The sequence below is a fragment of the Budorcas taxicolor genome, chromosome 7 (assembly GCF_023091745.1).
Source record: "Budorcas taxicolor isolate Tak-1 chromosome 7, Takin1.1, whole genome shotgun sequence".
NCBI lineage: Eukaryota > Metazoa > Chordata > Mammalia > Artiodactyla > Bovidae > Budorcas > Budorcas taxicolor.
The window spans coordinates 87,531,392-87,553,524 of NC_068916.1; the positions used below are offsets into that span (position 1 = coordinate 87,531,392).

The following is a 22,133-nucleotide window of genomic DNA, read 5'->3' on the forward strand; positions in this document are numbered from 1 at the left end:
TTCCCAGCCAGTGCTAGTGGTAAAGAACCGATCTGGCAAATTGAAAGAGACACATGTACCCCAACATTCATTGCAGCACTCTTTACAAAAGCTAGGACATGGAAGCAACCCAGGTATCCATCAGCAGACGAATGGATAAGGAAGTTGTGGTACATATACACAATGGGATATTACTCAGCTATAAAAAACACATTTGAGTCAGTTCTAATAAGGTGGATGAAACTGGAGCCTATTATACAGACTGAAGTAAGTCAGAAAGAGAAACACCAATACAGTATATTAACGCATATATATGGAATTTAGAAAGACAGGAATGACGATCCTATATGCAAGGTAGCAAAAGAAACACAGATGTAAAGAACAGACTTTTGGACTATGTGGGAGAAGGTGAGGGGTGGGATGATTTGAGAGATTAGCATTGAAACATGTATATTACCATATGTAAAAGAGATGACTAGTGCAAGTTTGATCCATGAAGCAGGGCACTCAAAGCCGGTGCTCTAGGACAACTCAGAGGGATGGGGTTGGGAGGGAGGTGGGAGTGGAGTTCAGGATGGGGGGGACACGTGCACCCGTGGTTGATTCATGTCGATGTATGGCAAAACCATCACAACATTGTAAAATAATTATCCTCCTATTAAAATTAATTAATTAATTTTTAAAAAAGAACCCATCTGGCAGTGCAGGAGACATAAGAGACAGGGGTTCAATCCCTGGGTCTGGAAAATCCCTTGGAGGAGGGCATGAAACCCACCCCAGTATTCTTGCCTGGAGAATCCCATGGACAGAGGAGCTTGGAAGGCTACAGTCCATGGGGTCACAAAGAGTCGGACACAACTGAGCAACTAACCACAGCACAGCGCAGCACACACATATAGCACTATTACTGAGAATAAATATACAATTCATTTTCACTCTTATGAAGAAAGCCTTCTCTAAGAATATGCATGTTTTTATAAACTTAAAATTGAATTTAAAAATTTAAACTTAAATTTTAAAATTGAAATCATACTAGATACTCCAAAAGTCAAAAATAAACTTTTTAACCTACTAAAATACTACATATAAAAGGTGTATAACATAAAAAATTAACTTACACTTCAATTATACATATAGTAAACATTCAAGAATTAGCAAATCTCTGTAAAACTTTCTAAAATTAGATGTGAACATTTCTTGTAACATGAGTCAGTAAAACTCCTGTTGTAAGGGTCTAACTGAGTCTTATCGTCACTACCACACAGAAAACCAGACTGACCACAAGATCCTGTGCTTGATTTGTCTTGGTTCATGATTATCATCATGGGAGTAAAAATGGGGCTGGCCACTGAAACAGAATTTCATTTCACGAAATGATTTCAAACATAAAGGGATCAACTGCTTCCCAACCTTTCCTCTACTGATTATTTGAGAAATTCCACAGTGAAAAATCTACCTAATAGGTTATTGTGAAAATTAAATGATTAACATTTATAAAACATTCACATAGAATGGTGAGTGAGTGCTTGTTAAATAAAACAATTTTCACTCCATTGACCTACACTGTGTTTTAAGAAATAAGGCATTAAACCATATAAGCAATTTTCACCTCAGGAGTTAGTTCCTTCCAATCCCATCCCTACAGCAAAAATTACCAGGGTAAAATCAGAAAAGACAAGAAAGAACTGGCTGTCTTCAAGGAGGAATAAGGGTGTAGGAATAGGAAACAACTATGAAGGCAAAAGGAGCAGAACAATCCGTTACTAAATTAGGAGTTATGAACATTCCTTATGTTACAGTTTTGCCCAGTGTAAACTTGCTTTCCATGCAGTTAGGAGAGAGTGCTGCTGCTGCTGCTGCTGCTAAGTCCCTTCAACTGTGTGCGACCCCACAGACGGCAGCCCACCAGGCTCCCCTGAACCTGGGATTCTCCAGGCAAGAACACTGGAGTGGGTTGCCATTTCCTTCTCCAATGCATGAAAGTGAAAAGTCAAAGTGAAGTCACTCAGTCGTGTCCGACTCTTAGCGACCCCATGGACTGCAGCCTTCCAGGCTCCTCCGTCCATGGGATTTTCCAGGCAAGAGTACTAGAGTGGGTTGCCACTGCCTTCTCCGTGCAGAACCACAAATTCAAGTGTGTTTAAATTCAAAGGTTTAAAGGAAAAAGTGTTGTTATATATTTGATTATTCTTGAGTACCAAATGTGGGTTATGTTAATATCAACTTTCTTTTGATCATCAAAGACACTTTTCACATATTCAGACACAAGGCAGTGCAAACTGTCACTACTTAAAGTTAGGGTTAATATGTTTGTACAGCCATATCATCATCTATAGTAAACATAGTTCCAATGAACATGAAATTTCTTTTCATGAAATTAAAGACAATATTTCACACTATCCACAGGCAAAAGAGCAAAAATAAACAAATGAGACCACATGAAACTAAGAAGCTTCTGTACAGAATCAACAAAATGAAAGGCAACCTACAGAATGGGAGAAAAAAAAGTTGCAAACCATATGTCTGTTAAGGGGGTTAATATTCAAACTATATAAAGAACTCACACACACACAAAAAAAACTAATAACCTAATAAAAAAAAAATGGCAAAGAACTCAAACAGACTTATTTCCAAAGACATACAAATGACGAACAGGTACAGTCAGCCCTCTGTATCCACAAGGTTTACATTTAACTTCTAACTCTATCTGAAGTTGGTTAAATTGAGGATGAGGAACCTACACATACAGAGGTCTGGATGTACCACACCATTTTCATATAAAGGACTTGAGCATCCTTGGATTTTGGTATCCATGGGCATCCTGGACAATTCCCCAAGAATACCAAGAAACAACTATACCTTTAAAACTGCTCCATATTATTAATCATCAGAAAAATGCAAATCAAAACCACAAAGAGATATCACCTGACATTTGTTAGGATCCCTGTTACCAAAAAAAACAAGAAATAAGTTATGGCCAGGACATGGAGAAAAAAACAAACACTCATGCAACGTTAGTGGAAATGTAAATTGATCCAGCCACTATGGAAAATAGTATATAGGTTCGTCAAAAAATCAAAAATAAAACTACCATATGATCCAGCAATTCTACTTCTAGTTATATATCCAAAGTAAATAGTAACACTAACTCAAAAAGATATATGCACTTAACATGTTTAATGCAGTAGTATTCACAATAGCCACGACATGGAAACAAATTAAGTATCTACCAGTGGATGAAGGGATAATAAAAAAGAGTGCTACAGATAGACAGATAGACAGATATACACATATATAATATTCCTTTGTGTATAATATTTATATATATACAAAGGAATATTATTCAGCATAAATAGAAAATCCTGCCAATTATAACATGGATGAAACTTGAAGCCTTATGCTAAGTGAAATAAGGCAGCTACAGAAAGACAAATACTGTATGATTTCTCTTGTATATGTGGAATCTAAAAAAAGTCATACTCATGAAACCAGAGAGTAGAATGAGTAGATGACAGGGGCTGGGGGTGAGGGGAATCAGGGGCTGTTGGTCAAAGGATACAAATTTTTAGTTATAAGATGAATAAGCTCTGGGAATCTAACGTACAGCATGTGAACAACAGTTAGTTACTGATGCTGTCTTATGGATCTTCCCTGATGGTTCAGTGGTTAAGAATCTGCCCTTATACCGCAACTGGACATGGGTTCCATTTCTGGTCAGGGAGGTAAGGTCTCACATGGCTTTCATTGCAGCCAAAAAAACCCCTTTTTCCTCCCCTTTTTCTCAGCTATCCTGGGCCTCCGGGACAAGCTAACACCAGCTTTTGAGCTTAGCTCCTTACCGTTGATCAACTGTGAACTCCCATATTCCTCAAAATTATTCTACCCAGATGGAGGCTGCCGTCCACCACCTGGTCAGCTTGCGGCTGCGAGGGCCTCTACACTTACCTGTCTCTGGGCTTCTATTTCGACAGTCACGGCGTGGCTCTGGAGGATGTGGGGGCACTTTTCCCGCCAATCGGCTGAGGGAAAGTGCCAGGGCGCCCAGAGCCTTGTGAAAATGCAAAACCGGCCCTCTTCCAGGACAAGCAGAAGCGGGCTCGAGTGCGGAAAAACCCAGGACGCTCTGGAAGCGGCCGTTCTCATGCAGAAGACCCTGAACCAGGCCGTTTTGGATCTTCACGGCCTGACTTCCGCCCGCCAGGCCCCCACCGCGGAGACTTCCTGGAAAGCCCGTCCTACCTGAGCAGGGGAAGCGCATCAAGATGGCGACCACCTGAACAACCTCCACAGGCTGGCTGGTCCCCAGGCAGGCCTGGGCGAGTATCGCTTTGAAAGGCTCACCCTCAAGCAACGACTAGGAGCCTCTGGAGCCCAGCGACCTTTGAAAGACCCTCTGGTGTCAGGCTTTCTGCCTGAAGCTTCTCTCTGCAGCCTCTATGCAGTTTTGTTTTGTTTTGTTTTCCAACAACCCTGGAGCCCTCTCTGAACCCTTGAACCAAACGGAAACAATAACAATTTTTACAGCAAAAACAACAAAAACTACACGGTAAATGTAAGAGACTATGCTTAAGGGACTTCCCCAGTGGTCCCATGGTTAAGAATCTGGCTTCCAATGCAGGGGACGCCGGTTCCATCCCTGGTCAGAAAACTAACATCCCCCCATGCTGAGGAACAACTAACCTGGTGCCTAAGCCCGCCTGCCGCAAACTACTGAGCCGGCTTGCTCTGGAGCTTTTGCACCACAACTAAAGAAAAATTACCACGCCACAAGTAAGAGCCTGCATACGGCAACCAAGACCCAATGCACCTAAAGAAATAATTTTTTTTTAAAAACAGAGAAATATGTCTTTGTGGTCTCACCACACACACAAAAAAGCAGTAACTATGTGAGGTTATAGTATGTTAATTAAGTTGATTGTGGTAATTTTTTCAGTCTGTGTGTGTGTGTGTATATATATATATAACTATCACATTGTACACCTGAAGTAGATATAATTTTAATTTGATAATTGTATCTAAATAAAGCTGGAAAACTTTCAAACATAAAAGTGAATAACATTTTGTTAAGAATTTCAAATACTAGCATATTATGAATGCAGATGTAATTTCTAAATAGGTAAAATATTATTATTGTTATTATTATTATTATTAATGAAGTGCCTTGTTCAGTTCAGTTCAGTTCAGTCGCTCAGTCGTGTCCGCCTCTTTGCAACCCCATGAATCGCAGCACGCCAGGCCTCCCTGTCCATCACCATCTCCCGGAGTTCACTCAGACTCACATCCATCAGGTCCATGATGGCATCCAGCCATCTCATCCTCGGTCGTCCCCTTCTCCTCCTGCCCCCAATCCCTCCCAGCATCAGAGTCTTTTACAATGAGTCAACTCTTCGCATGAGGTGGCCAAAGTACTGGAGCTTCAGCTTTAGATTCCTGCCAAATCAAAACTATGAGATATCACCTTACACAGGTCAGAACGGCCATCATCAAAAAGTCTGCTGCTGCTGCTGCTAAGTCGCTTCAGTCGTGTCCGACTCTGTGCGACCCCAGAGACGGCAGCCCACCAGTCTCCTGTGTCCCTGGCATTCTCCAGGCAAGAACACCAGAGTGGGTTGCCATTTCCCTCTCCAATGCATGAGAGTGAAAAGTGAAAGTGAGGTCGCTATCAAAAAGTCTACAAACAACAAATGCTAGAGAGGGTGTGGGGAAAAGGGAACAATCTTGCACTGCTGGTGGGAATGTAAATTGATATAGCCACTATGGAAGATGGTATGGAGATTCCTTAAAAAGCTAGGAATCCCACTAAAGTGAAAGTGAAAGTGAAGTCGCTCAGTCGTGTCCTGCTCTTTGCAACCCCATGGACTGTAGCCCTCCAGGCTCCTCCGTCCATGGGATTCTCCAGGCAAGAACAGCAATCCCACTCCTAGGCATATACCCTGAGGAAACCAAAATTGAAAAAGACACATGCATCTCATTGTTCATTGCAGCACTATTTACCATAGTGAGAACATGGAAGCAACCTAGATATCCATCAACAGATGAATGGATAAAGAAGTTGTGGTACATATACACAATGGAATATTACTCAGCCATTAAAAGGAATGCATTTGAGTTAGTTCTAATGAGGTGGATGAACCTAGAGCCTATTATACAGAGTGAAGTAAGTCAGAAAGAGAAAGATAAATATCGTATACTAATGCATATATATGGACTCTAGAAAAGTGGTACTGAAGAATTTATTTGCAGGGCAGCAATGGAGAAACAGACATAGAGAGCACACTTATGGACATGGGGAGAGGAGAGGAGAGAGATGAATGGAGAGAGTAACATGGAAACTTACATTACCATATGTAAAATAGATAGCCAACAGGAATTTGCTGTATGGCTCAGGAAACTCAAACAGGGGCTCTGTATCAATCTAGAGGGGTGGGATGGGAGGGAAATTCAGGAAGGAGGAGATACACAGTATACCTAAGTGGAGAGTGAAAAAGTTGGCTTAAAGCTCAACATTCAGAAAATGAAGATCATGGCATCCGGTCCCATCACTTCATGGGAAATAGATGGGGAAACAGTGGAAACACTGTCAGACTTTATTTTTTTCGGCTCCAAAATCACTGCAGATGGTGATTGCAGCTGTGAAATTAAAAGACGCTTACTCCTTGGAAGAAAAGTTATGACCAACCTAGACAGCATATTGAAAAGCAGAGACATTACTTTGCAAACAAAGGTCCATCTAGTCAAGGCTATGGTTTTTCCAGTGGTCATGTATGGATGTGAGAGTTGGACTGTGAAGAAAGCTGAGCACCTAAGAATTGATGCTTTTGAACTGTGGTATTGGAGAAGACTTGAGCGTCCCTTGGACTGCAAGGAGATCCAACCAGTCCATTCTGAAGGAGATCAGCCCTGGGATTTCTTTGGAGGGAATGATGCTGAAGCTGAAACTCCAGTATTTTGGCCACCTCATGGGAAGAGTTGACTCACTGGAAAAGACTCTGATGCTGGGAGGGATTGGGGGCAGGAGAAGGGGACGACCGAGGATGAGATGGCTGGATGGCATCACTGACTTGACAGACGTGAGTCTGAGTGAACTCCAGGAGTTGGTGATGGACAGAGAGGCCTGGCATGCTGCAATTCATGTTGCAAAGAGTCGGACACAACTGAGCGACTCAACTAAACTGAACTGATGGCTGATTCATGTTGAGGTTTGATAGAAAACAACAAAATTTTGTAAAGCAATTATTCTTCAATTAAAAAATAAACAAATTTTTAAAATCTATCACATTGTACACCTGAAATATATATAATTTTTATTTGAGAATTGTATCTCAATAAAGCTGGAAATTTTTCAAACATAAAAATGAATATTTTTTGGTCAAGAAATTCAAATACTGATATACTTAAGAATGTAGACATAATTTCTAAATATGTAAAATGTGAAGCAAGTATGCATTTATAAATTATATCTCCATGATACCACAGCAACTGAACTCAAAATGAAATATTCAATTCACTTTACAGTTATTATATTTTTCCCCATCAAATGGTCTCTGGTTTTTATTTTCTGTTAAATGACCTGATATTTTGACCATTTATAAATTCAAAGTGTTGAGATTTTATTAACTTGAGGCTTTTCTTAACTATTGCGATAGAGAAATAAATCATAATATTCTCTATTGAGTTTTTGTTTGTTTAAATATAAGAATATCCTGACCTGATTCTGTGATATCTATACATTCCTCCTTTTGACTCTTCTTTCTTTAAGTAATCTCTTCAAGGCTCAGTTTTGGCTCTGAAACATGAGGCTGAGGCTTACATAAAGTTTTCAGGAGGATTAAATGAAAACATATATGTAAAGCACCTAGCATAGTGTCTAATAAGGTTTCTTTTCCTCTCACCTCACTTTTCTTGGTCTGTTCTAGAACAGTCAGAGTAATTGTGACTGATGAGAAAGTAATGTTTGCTCACATCCTTGGTTTGTTCCCCAATTTAGGCACTAGTTAACAATATACTCGATGTCCAAAGTTTTCTTTATAATATGCTATTGAGAAAATTTAAGTCATTATTTATTCACTTACCTAACTGCATAATGCTCCTTCTTCATACTACCAGGCAATGCTACTGCAACTTCTCCTTTGTCAGTCACTGTTGCTCCAAGGTGGACAATCTGAACTGAAAGGTTAGCTTTGAAACTAGAGAGAAGAATGTAACAGCTTCACAGAATGTCTGATTAAACTTCAACCCTGACAGAAGGATAAACAGCAAGAATTAAGGGGATTTTGCACAATAGACACATGAATTACTAATTTGCCTACTAAGGGAAAGGGGGACTGGACATTAGGCCACTGTTAGGACAGAGATTAGGAACTGAGAAGCATCTTCTTTTTATTCCGTGAGGATGCTCTGTTCTGAAATTTTTTAACTGATTCACAAGAGTTCAGAAATTGAAGAGAAGGATACTGATGAGGGCTCAGGTCAAAGCTTAGAGATTAGTTAATTTGACATGAATGGAGAACCACTAATTATCTTGGCATTTTGAAAGTTTGTCATGTATTTGGGGCTGTAAGGAAAATAGTTTACAAACTAAACCTAATTGTGAACTCCCTGTAGTCACAACAAAGTTCACAAAATCCCTGGAGGCATACACGAATACCTTTCTGAGGGACACTGCCCATAACTTTCCTTTAAGGCTCTGAAATGTGAATTTCAAAAAGAATAAACAATATGATTTCACTGAAGCCCAGCATTCATCAAAGATAACCTCAACAGTTCTGAGATATTTAATGATTTATCTTTAAATCCAATCTTGACATTGTAGTTTAGAGAAAGTTGTAAAAAAGCAGAAAAATGTTCCCAAGTCCAACATAATTATAATTTGAGGAACTTTCACACAAAGGAATTTCAATTTAAATTTTAAAACAGTTTCCAAATCTCAAGAAACTGCTAGTTACTTCTAAAGAGTAAAACTCAAATAACTGGGGCCTACTTTTAACCATATAGCTCTACGCAGCTTTTAATTTTTTAAAAGTCTGTGCACATGTGCCTATTTTTGAAAATTGATTAATTAAAACTGTTAAACAATAGATCAAGTCTGAACATGGATTCCCAAAACTACATTAAGCACATATGATTAGAAAATGCCAATATTTCTCAAAATTGTGATGTAGGCAATTAAGAAATGTCTTGAAAAGAAAAATGTTACTTGATAACTTCAACAAGTTAAAAATTTTGTAATGTATTGAAATATAAATATCATTAGACATGGGAAAAATGTCCTTAATCTCTATGCTGCTGCTACTGCTAAGTCGTTTCAGTCGTGTCCAACTCTGTGCGATCCCATAGACAGCAGCCCACCAGGCTCTGCCGCCTCTGGGATTCTCCAAGCACGAACACTGGAGTGGGTTGCCACATAAATTATATAGTTACTGATACGGAACTGATTAGCAATGAATTGGCTCAAGTCCTCTCTTTTCTGTTAACTATACAAATATTTCTTAGCCCCAGTTCCAATCACTTTTTTTTTTTAGTATTAACTTTGCTACAATATTGCTTCTGTTTTTTGTTTTGGTTTTTTTGGACATAAGGCATGTGGGGTCCTAGCTTCTCAACCAGGAATGGAACCCACACCCTCTTCATTGGAAGGCAAAGTCTTAACCATTGGACCACCAGAGAAGTCCCCCAATGACTACTTTTGAAAAACCCCATTACCCAGTCAACACTTGTGATACATTTGCCTGATGTTATTGGTAGTATTGCTTTACAAAACATTTTATCACGACGTAGCTTAAAAGTCTCCATGAATATATTATATCAGGTTGATTTTTTTAAATGCTTTTAAAAATGAACTCTGAAGTTTATAGGCAAAATAAGAAACAGAGAAAAAACTATGCCTGTAGCTTTTTCTTTGAAGTTGAATGCAGAATTATGGAAGTAAAGCACACAAAGAGCCACATCCATGTTCAGTGTTTTGCTCTCTGCCCTTCTTTTCTGTCTTTTATGGACCTGAATAAAGAATCAAAATAAATCAAATCAAGGTTTTTACTGCTACTGAACACAGATAGACTCATTAATCTTATGTAAACCGATAGTGAAGTATATATCCTTCTTTATAGACTTAAATAGTGTAATGACTATGCTTTTATGTTTTAAGGTGTCATTTTAGACATTGCTTCCTCAAGTAAGTCCTTGCCTAACCACCCAATCTAAAGTGAGCTCCATTTCCTGGCATGATTTATAAATATCCAATAGCTCTCTGATATTTTCTTTTATCTACCTGTTTATTGCTTATCTCACTCCTTTAAAATGTAGATTCCATAACCAAAACTAAAATCAATAGAACCAAGAACAGTGTCAAGCATGTAAGCTCTCAAGAAATATTTACTGGGGCTTCCCTGCTGGCTCAGGGGTGAAGAATCCGCCTGCCACAGCAGGAGACATGGGTTCCACTCCTGATTTGGAAAGATCCCACGATGCAGTGGAGCAACTAAGCCCGTGTACCACAACTATTGAGCCCGTGCGCTGGGGCCTGGGAGCTGCAGCTACTGAGCCCACGCCCCACAGCTACTGAAGCCCGTGTGCCTTAGAGCCTGTGTTCTGCAACAAGCCAAAGCCACCACAATGGGAAGCCAGAACACCACTAGAAAGTGGCCCTCGCAAGCAGAGAAAGCCCACACAGCTACAAAGCCCAATACAGCCAAAAACAAATAAATAGTTTTTAAACAGAAATATTTACTGAAAGAATAAGCTCATATTTTTATTTTAAAAATTTCTATGAACTTAAGCATATATTGGATAACTTGCTCATCAGTTCTAATTAAATATTTAGAAGGCGTTATTTAAACTCTCTATTTCTAGAATTATATGAACACTCTCCAGCTAGTCTCTCCTCCCTTTATTTCTTATCTCAATGTAACGTATTCTCTTTTTACCAGTTTTTATTGAGATATAATTGACATAGAACACTAGATAACTTAAAGGTGTGCAGCCTAGTGACTTACATACATTAAGAAATAATTATCACAATGTTTAGTGAACATCCATAATCTCATATAGATATAGAATTAAAGAAATAAAAATTTTTTCCTTGTGATGATAACTCAGGATTTACTCTAACAACTTTTATACATAACATACAGAAGCATTAATTATATTCATCATGTTGTACATCATATCACTTATTGACTTATGTATGTTATAACTGGGAGTTTGTACCTTTCAACTGCCTTCATCCAATTACCCCACCTCTGGTAACCACAAATTGATCTTTTTTTATGAGTTTACTCGCTTGTTTGTTTTGAAGTACAATTATCCTACAACACTATGTTCATTCCTCTTATACAACTTAGTGATTCAATATTTCTATGCATTTCAAAATGATTGTAAGTCTACTTATGACAACAATGTAACATTCTTAAACGTGGCAAACTACGGACATTTGGGAGAGGATTCTGCTTATTTCAATAGTTGAACATAAACGTAAATAGCTAAAATTTAAGAGGCCTTAAAAAGGGATTTACTGAGAGGGACTATGTTCCCAGATGTACGCCAAGTCATGGGTGACACCTATTTATTCCTTCCACCAACTTCAGAATCAGTGCCTTAGTTTGCTATTCTTCACTCTCTATCCCCTTTCCTTGACAAACTCTACACATCTTATCACTTTAATTCAATCTCAAATTTGTACTAATGTCCTCCCAAATAGAATCACATTTATGTCTATCTTTACAGCTATTTAGCACTACAAGCAACACTTATGAAATGACTCAGTCATTTTTCATCCCCATACTACTTTCTTCCTCTAGCCACTTAGACCAACTGAATTCACTAAGACTTAAAACTTTGGGGTCAAAAAAATCTATATATAGAGAGAGAGAATTTTAATGTCTCAAACACATCTTCCAACTTCCATTCCCAATTTCAAGTTCCATGACCTCCTCAGATTATTGTCACAGTCTGCGAGTGGTTTCTCCATATCCATACAAAGCCCACATTGACCCACTTGAATATTGATGACAGTGAGCCAGTCTTTAAATAAATACTGCTTTCCGCATTGTGTTTATGTGATCAGTTTTGCCTCATGAACACCTCTCTCCATTTTTACTACAACCACCTTAGTCCAAAACCATCTTCATCTCTTAATTCAACTACTACCTCAGCTTCAAAGTGGTTTCTGGTACTCTTGCCTTTCTTCAATTCATATGGCTATTGGAATCATTTTTTTAGAACATAAACATGCCACCCAATTGCTTCAAATCATTCAGTGGCTTTTTACCATATGTAGGTCAAAGACCAAAACCTTAGAGAGTCTGCACCATCTGATCTGCCTCCCTCGCAAATTGCATTTTAGACCATCTTATCCTATTTCCTGTGTATTTCTGAACTCTGGTCACACTGATCTTGAAGTTCCTCAGTCATGGCAGGCTTCATCCTGCCGATGTGTCCTGACGTGTATTGTGTCCTCTGACTATAAAATTCCACCCCTCCACTGCCTCCCATTTGTTCGATCATCTCACTCTTCCTTAGGTTCAACCCAAACACTACTTCTTAAGGCACTAGTCTGCCTTCTATCTCAGACTAGTTCCACTCACTCATGATGCCCTGTACTTTCCCTTTGTAGAGCTAACCAAAGCCATAAGTGAAGAATCAATTGTATAATTAGTTATTTAAAGTCTAGATTCTCTGCTAGAATACAATTTCATGAGGTTTGGCAATAATTAGATTAGGTTCACCATTGTTCTACCTGTGCTTGGCACATAGCAGGTGCTCAATAAATATTTGTTGACTATTACAAAGAAGAAAGTCAGAGTAACTGTCCATAATTTTCATCATCATGTCTATCTCTAATGACCAAGTTTCAAGAACATAAATAATCTGGCCTTATGCCACCTATCCACAAATATTAATCACTATTACCGAATATGAAGCTCTTCTCCCTTCTCACTCTCAAAAACATGCTCTGTTCACTCATGCATCCAGGTCATCATCAATCATTTTGTTTTTCTTGCCCAGAAAGCTCTGCCCTCTATCTGTCTTAATTCTACAACTCTTTCCATGCTCCAATTCAAAGTTGCAAATATTACTCTCTCTACTAATCCTTGCTTGGCTATTCATACTTATTTATCTTCACTGTATATTTCTATAATAGTGTTACTAGGATTCCACAATTCAATGTTATCTTAAACTATTCACTGTTTTAATGTTTATTAATCCAGTCTTCTCAACCAAATCTTGTGTTTCTTAAAGTTAACACAGCATCATTTCTTATATTTTTACTTTAGCACCATCTCTTTTACTTTTTATAAGTGCTCTTCCAAAGTTTTCCATTTCTACATCTTCCAAGCCTATACTCCCCAAAATATAAATAGCCCTGAGCCCTGTATACTCTTACAAGGTACTCAACCAATACTTTCTGGTTAATAGATTTTTCTATTGGTCTAGAAATTCTTAACTAATTTCCTCATATTCAGCTCTGTCCTTGGGGTTTCACTGATGGCTCAGTGGTAAAGAATCTGCCTGCAATGCAGGAGACACAGGTTTGATCCCTGGGTCAGGAAGATCCCCTGGAGAAGGAAATGGTAACCCACTCCAGTATTCTTGCCCAGAAAATCCCATGGACAGAGGAGCCTGGTGGGCTACAGTCCATGGGGTCACAAAAAGAGTCAGACATGACTTAGTGACTAAAACAACAACAACAACAGCTCTATCTTTAATGCAGTAAACAGTATGGTCACTTACATAGTAGAAATTTCTTTCCTAGTTAAAAGCAAAAAGCATGACAATGTAGTCCAGATAAAATATATAATCAGTATTCTCTGCTTTGCTTTATGAAAACATCTGTTGACAGATCTGATTTCACCAGAGTCCGTCACGATGTTCAAGGCAGATGACTTGAGAAGCCTATTACATCTCCTTTTTGCACCAACACAGAGTCCACTGTAGCTTCCAAAATCTCTGTTTATAGATGAAAATAGTATCTTAACAATCTCAAAGAATTAATAGGGTTAATCAGTGCTTACTCCAACTCCCAAATCAAGAACATTCTTTCTCAATGGTAAATAAACAGAAAGGGTTGCACTTCTTTGATGTCTCACTTTCCTATTATACCTCCATTATATATTTGCTTGTTGGTTATGTACTTGACAATCTATAGTTGGTTATTTTCTAGGAACTTTAGAGCCTCATTGGAAGAAACATGATAAGAGGTCAATAAATATCTCATTGATTTCAGTTTCCCATCTTACATTTGTTATTTTAAATCCATGTTGTGTAAACATGTCTTTTACAAATTTTCAGTGTATACATCAAACCATAAATTCCAATGTCTGCTCAAAAATATAATCAATAGTTTAAATCCTCCATGTAATTTTTGAATTGCATGTTAGATACTTAAGTTAATTTTTAAGTCACAGGAGCACAGTTTAGTAACATAAACCTATCTTTATTCACAATTTCCTAGTTTTCTAAGGAAAATAATGGCGCTTTCAAAAATGGTCCTAACTTAGTCAAGAATGTTGGACCCCAGGAAGACTCTGACTGACATTTTATTTCTTCCCTCGTTAGTTAAAATTAAAAACATTTCGAACCATTTGCAAGCAATGATTCTATGAAATATATTTTTTAATTTGTTAAATAAAAATATTTAAATTACCTGCAGCATACTTTTGTTAGGACTAGTTGTTATTAATTCTGTGTTCCAGCATTCACTTCCTATGTGTACAGTTAACTTGACCCTATTCCATGGACTGCTGACTATTCTTGATATCAAGGATAGTGTCTCATATATATATATATATATATATAATATATATATATATATAAATTCTCCTACAAATGGACTTTAAAATCTAGCCTAGAAGTTGCTTGCCATCATCATTCATTCCCAAATAAAAGAATGGTCTTACTTTAAGAAGGGTGATCCCTTAACACAGCTTGGCAGCTTCAAAAGAATTTCAGTGTTGGGGGAACCAGTCTATGTATTTGAATCTATCTTTTAGATCCATAGTGTAACAGTCACTCAGTCATATCTGACTCTTTGCAACCCTATGGACTGTAGCCCACCAGGCCCTTCTGTCCATGAAATTCTCCAGGCAAGAATACTGGAGTGGGTAACCATTCCCTTCTCCAGGGGATCTTTCTGACCCAGGGAAGATTCCTTACCATTGCAGGCAGATTCTTTACCATCTGAGCCACCAGGGAAGCCCTTAGATTCACAAGGCAATAGCTATCTCACACAGATCTACCTCTTATTTAAATTCACTTGTCATTTTATCAACAAATAATCATTGAGCATCTATCTACTAGGTGTCCAACACTGTTCTAGGTGCAGGATATTCAGCAGAGTCAGACAGGTAAGATCCCTACTCTACAAACCTTATATTCTGAGTTTCTATGCAAGGGTGAAAAGGGGTGGGCAAGATAAACAATAATACTAGTTACAAGGAGGATAAAATAAGAAACTACAATAAACATTTTGCAAGTTAGAGAACATACACAAAATGCACATCAGGAGCATTCTCTTACACAGTGGACTTACATACACTGCATTACTTAACTAGATAAATAGATAGGTAGATAAGCTATACAGACATAGATTCATATCTACATATTTAATGTGCATAGTCTAAAACCAAACACCCCATGGTATTTGCTGGCCCACAGTGAACAAAAGAAATAGTGTCTCATTTTCAAAAAAATAGATTACTCATAAAAGTAAAATTTTATATGCTTAACAGATAGGCATTTTTATTGTACATGCTTTATAAGCCAATTACTAAATATAATTAACAGAATCAGTAAAATATTCCAAATGAACTTTTAAAATATTCATCAGTTTCAGTTGACAATATATATACACATACAGTATATAATCATCTGCTCTGAATTTTAACTATGCAAATTGTTAACTAAATTCTCTATATAAATACACATAAAGCAAATAGTCCAATGAGTATAATAACTTATAATAAACAACAAATTTTACATATGATCTATTTTCAATATGGTTTACACCTCTTCTAAAATACATTTAGAATCACCTGGGTTTTTTTGGTCAATTGTCTCTCACAAAATGTGGTAGAATATATAAACTTCTAAAAGATCATTTATTACCATTATATTAAATATCAATTCATATTCCAAAAAAAGAATGTTATACTTCAAGATGCATGAGTAAAGCCCACTTTCATTGTTAATGCATCTATACATATTTGTATACATGATTTCATAAATACGCCACTGTATTCAAAAATACACCCTCTTAAAGACATTTAAATTGGCAGAAATGCTTTTTAAAAGCATACAATTAATCTGTGATCATGACAGGTATGTGTAGACTAGAGAATTAATGAAAAGCAAAGCATCTTCAACTAACAGGTTTTTAATGTTATCAATTTGATTTTTCAAGAAATACATGTCATTTATTTTCAAAATGAAATTATAGCAATACTTTCTAGAGTCTATCAATTGTATTTAAAATAAGATAGTCATAACTTTCAAATACTGCTTTTACTAGTCATCATTTGTCATTAAAAGTAACTGTAAATTTGAGAGCTTTCTAATAATAGCCTTTAATTAAACCAAGGACTGTTAGAGGGTTTCCATTGCCCTTTGAAGTTCTTAATTATTACTTGTATCCAGCCTTTTATGGTACACTTAAGGTTAAATTAAATAATTTAAATATACCTTGAAAAGAAATATGAAGACTTTTGCTATTTTAATTAAATCTCTGAATTTCAGGATTTGAAAATAATAACATATATTTTGATTTTTTTTCATGGCAGAATGGTAAAATGTTCGCTATATTAAACAACAACAAAAAAAATGGTAGCTTTTTACGGGACTAATCGCTAAGCAGATGCATGTAAATGAGCTATTTTCTATGCATGGCTTCCAAAAGTGCTAATTAAATAGTTGGTATTCAAGGCTATGCTCGCTCATTGTTTAGTGACACACAAATCCAGCGATGTGTGCCAGCAGACATTTTAAGTTGAATGTTTTCTCCTCCACGGCCTTTGTCATGAAATGGTGGCACCATGATGAGAACACTAGTGTAAGCAAAACATTGAAATATGCTTTAATAATGTTTTAACCATGTAGTGACACCAGTCTAGTTTTCTAATGAATTTTTAATTTCTTTTTTCTTATCAGGGTGGTATGAGTTATCGCTGATGCATATTAAATCATATACATGAGTCATTTTCTCTAAATTTGCATAAAATGGCTAAATGCTAATGCACCAAATGGAGCTTACTATATGTGGTACAGCAAATATTCCCTTGAAGATTTTCTGCAATCAATCTCCTGTATTTCATTAGCAACCAGATAAGGTGTGGTCTGCAGAATAAAAAAGAAAAGTGTGTAGCTCATGAACTTACGAGGCTTCAGATGATTTCTACGTGGTGATTAGAGTGGATTCTGCAATTAGAATTTATGTAGGTAAAACACACGTGCGTGCTTCTTTTAAAGGCACAGTGCAACAAGAGTTCTGAATACAGCCTTGCAATGCTAAACAATGAAAAGGCACCACTCGGTTATTGTGATTTTCTATAGCTATAATTAAATGAAAGAAAGCCATACATTAAATCTAGTATCATTTGATTGTGTAACCCTTAGTCAAATTTTATGCCTCAAGATTACAATTTCCCTACTATGTTTATAAAGGAACTTTTAAAAATACCGATGGGTGAAATGTTTTTGTTTGCTAACTTTTCCCTTTCTCCTTGTCCAAGAAGGATGAGGAATTTTCTACACTAATATTTAATGCAGAAACATGATTTCTTCTGTCAACAATACACCCCTCCTGAACCGATATTAAGATCACTTGCCACAAAAATCGCATCAGGTCGATAGTATTGGGCAAACCACAGGTATTTCCTTGAAGGATAAACTTGCTGCATACTCTGCTCATCAACCTTTTCTCATCTCTCCATATTTTCACCATCTGGAGTATTTTTTAACCTGGTGCAGAAGAAAATGGGGAAGGGGATAGCTATTTAAAAATAAATGTATGCTTTACCCTACAGTTATTTTGAATTAGTCTTGATAAATAATTAAGGAATGCATAATATATTATTTAGATGCCATGGTCTTAAGAATTTGAGTGGTATTTCAAGTACAATTATAGTCATTTATTTATCAGTAGAAAATTTACATAATCACACTTCAAAATCCAGTGGACTGGAGAGATATCAGAAAGACACCCATGAATGTGGTAATGACTCTGAGCGTTAGATTAAGTTAATAATGTATTGATGCACATGATATTCTAATATCTACCACTGCAGCATTTGATCACTTAAAATGATAAAAGCATAAATATTTTTCTCTTTGCAAACTGCACTTTACATCAAAGGGCTCTTTAAGGTATGAAATGCAATTGGAAAACTCAAAATTGAATTAATCTCTAATAAAATGGAGCTAGCTAAATTTAACTTAAATAGTGCCAGATTTCTGTTTCTATTGGCTAAGAAAATAATTTTGCATTAATCATAATTATTGGTCAACAAAAAACAGTGTCCATATCATATATTTTGAATTGACAATATAGACCTTAAGGCTGAACTCCAGAAAAATGACAGAAATTCAAGTTCTTTCCTTTGTCAGTGAGCGCAGCATGCAAACGGAGGGATTACCTACTGGAAAAGTAACTTTCTGCTAACTCAGTCATGCTTTGAGTTCTTCCTTAGCAGCCAGTCCATCTGAGACAAATTTAGCAGAAATATATGCAGTATTTGTACTGTGCCGTTTGAATCATTGGAGGCCCATGTCTATCTGCAAACTCAGATTTTAGACTATAATTGAGCATGAGTCTTCAGTGTGAAAATCTAAGCTACTCAGCAATTTCTAACCTGATTTTCGGACAGCTAAACTTTTTATTTTTTTATATTAATCTAAGTATCCACAAATTGTCATGAGCTACTCTATAAGACAATGCAAATACAAATTTATCAATTAATTCCTTCTTCCTTGCTGTCTAGGCATTTTCATTACCAGAAGCACTTAAGAGACATATACTACAAACTCTAAAGATCAAGACCTATCAAATTATGTTTCTTCCTTTCTTTTCAAACCCACTTGTCATGAATGAGTCATGGCAATAACTTTGTATTAAAAGTTACTAAACAGTTTTCAAGCTATTTCACAGATTGTACAACATCCTCAACTTCAGACTCCTGTCAGTCCTGCTAATTTAACTTTGTATATAGATTATATACTTCAAGGATAATTCAGTACATTAGGATAGTATATATTGAGCAGCTACTATGTGCTTTCTTTTTTTTTTTTTTCTGGCTGCAGAAACCAGGGATCTAACTAACACCCCCTGCACTGGAAGGAAGAAGTCTTAACCACAGGACCATCACGGAAGTCTCCAAACTGTGCTTTCTAAAAATAAAGCCTAAATTCCATGATTTGAGTTCTTCTCAAAGACTATTAAATTCATGCAACAGTTTCAGATACCTTCGTAATTCTCACTGAATTAAAAATAAGAACTAAGTACACTTCTATTATTATTATACAAGAGATGTAGCTCTGACAGGAAGTAAGTCCATGGATTCTGAATTTCAATGATATTAAATCTATTATTGTCTTCAGGAAAGCATTACCTCCAAAGAAATTATAGGAAGTTTATTACAGCAGGTTTGATAAATACATAAATTAATTATATTTGAGATATTTATTCAATGAAAATATTTCTTAATCATACTTGCTAGAAACTGTTCCATTCTAGTAAATCTTACTCATATCTATATCTGTGTGTGTGCGTGTGTGTGTGTATGAAGGGGGGATTATATATGTACATAGATTTTTTTTTTTTCTCTGAAAGGCAAAGATTTTAGAGACATCCTGAACAATATTCTGGAAGTCATTTTTTCATGGACTAATTGAGAAAAAATGTTTATTAATATTATTTACACACATCCCTTTTCCTAAGAAGCTTATTTTACAGGTTTTCACCAATTATTAAAGTGATTAGCATCTATAGTTATTTCCATATCTCCCACTAGCAATTACAATATGAGGCATAAACATTTAACTTTGTCAAGTTTGAATTTAAAACTAAACAAGAAACAAAAAAAACCTCCAAGAGCCAGGTTGCAGTTGAAATTCTCCCATAGCTTGTTTTCCCAGGGTCAGTTACTATTAAAAGAAACTCTGAGAACATAAGAAATCCGTCAGACAGCTACTTAGTGACACAACCAAATGAATATTGCTCTGTGAGTGTTTTAATAACGCAGCATTTTGGAAGCGTTTTCCCAAGATTATTTCTAATTGGCCCTGTCATAAAGTGGTCACAAACTGCCTTTACAACAGTAATCCGTTTGAAACCAGTTGTTCAAGCCTATGACAGAAAGCTGTTAATAATATGCTTCGAAATTTACCTGTGAAATACTGAGCTTGACTACTTTTGAAAAAGCAGAGCTGAAAGTAAACGGCCTCTGTAATGCACACCCACTGGCAGCAGAAAGGGACCACCTTTGGACTCCCTCACCCTCACCTGAGCTTGCAACAGACCTTGGGGCACCCATTGGTTAGTGCAATCAAATCTATTTCAATATATAGGCAAGTGCCCTTCAGTGTCACTTAAGCACAGCCCGTGAGTGTGGCGAGTCCAAATACCCTGTGAAGCCTGGGCCCTCATCCGGGTGCTCGTGCTCACCCAGCAACAGGGCCAGGACGGTCCTCAGGGTCCCAGCACGAGTGACCGTCACCAGAAAGGAGGGCAGGAAGGCCCCTCCTCTTTCCCAGCCCCACCCCAGGGCCGAAGAGCCAGACCTGCGCCAGACGAGGTGGATTTAGTCCCGTTAGAGTTAAGATGGTATCATTAGCTGCGCACAGCGTGACTTCCTACTAATCCTCTCTGCAACTTACAACAAGTTTAAATGTCCATGCATGATGTTATTAACTGGCTTTAGTAAGTGCTTAAGACCCAGATCTCTTTTTAAAGTAATCACTGAACAAGTTCTACTGTATCCACCCAACAAGGAGATTAATATTTCCAGCAAATGTGATAGGGGAAGATGCTCTCTGAGTTCGTAATGGGCCATGGGGGTAGAGCTGCAAGTTGATCTCCGGAAGGGTCCAGAGTAGTTTGCGCTCACCAACCCCCTCTCTGGATACACAAAACTTCTTCCCCCAAGATCTTCCCCCTTGGGGTGCGGGTGTAGGTATCTTTCCGTTAGCAGCTTTTCACTAGGCGAAAAATTGCGGGGGTGGGGGATGGGAAACACAATATCTTCATCATTAATATTGCTCATACCCAGGAAAGAGGCCTGGGCAGAACTAGAGAAACTGAGGGTCAGCAAAAGACAATCACAAGTTGCCTGCTAGGCTGCAGAAAGATGCCTGGGAAGGCGGAGGCCTGCCTACAACAGACCTTCAGGCGTGACTAAACCCCGACGACACCCTCATCCGCAAGTCCAACTCCCCGGATTCCCAAGCAACCGCGGTTCCCAGCTGGCGCAGACAGGGCCGAGGTCGTGGGTGAGAGGCCGAAGGACAGACAAATCAAAACACACACACGGGCCCTCGCGGACGCAACTCTACGAGCCAGGCATTGGAACGCTGGCCCCCCACCCTGGCAGTGGGGACCGGCGTCTGGCGGTCTCCAAACTTTGGAGGGCGGGCTCTGCAATTGAGCTCGTGCCAACTTTGGAAGCCTCCTAAGCCAGCGCCCCCGGCCACAGCGCGCCCCCGGCCGCCCCGCTGCGCGGCAGTCCTGAGCGCGCGCCAGCCCCGGGAGCGCGCGCGCCGGCGCACCAGCTCAGGCAGCTCGGGCAGCCGGTCTCCCGGGAAACACCAATCAGACGCCCGCTTTCAGGCCCTGGCCGCGAGCAGCCGCAGCTGCAGGACTCTGGCTGCTGGCGGTCACCGGGAGGCGTCGTGCTGCCCGGCGGCCGGCCGGCTGCCTTCGTCGCTGCCACTGCCTAGCCCGATCACTTTTGCAGCCAGTCACGGAGTCTGCTGTCTCCCCTGGCGTGCACCGCCCACGCCAAGCACCTAGCGAGGCGACGGCTAAGCCTGGCTACTTTTAGATCTCAAGAATACGTAGGGCTAGAGCTCGGCTTAAAACCCAGTTCAACCAACCAAGCACAGTGATGTGCTTGTCTTTGAACAGATATGCCTCAGCACTACATTATTTCCTTGAATAAAGTCGATTATCT

The 22,133-nt window shown here is 38.3% G+C and overlaps 1 pseudogene; it reads right to left on the reverse strand.

Moving 5' to 3' along the window:
- Positions 1-21,227, reverse strand: part of LOC128051067 (tigger transposable element-derived protein 1-like) — a 32,965-nt pseudogene extending 11,738 nt beyond the window's left edge.
- Between the last annotated feature and the right edge of the window lie 906 nt (positions 21,228-22,133).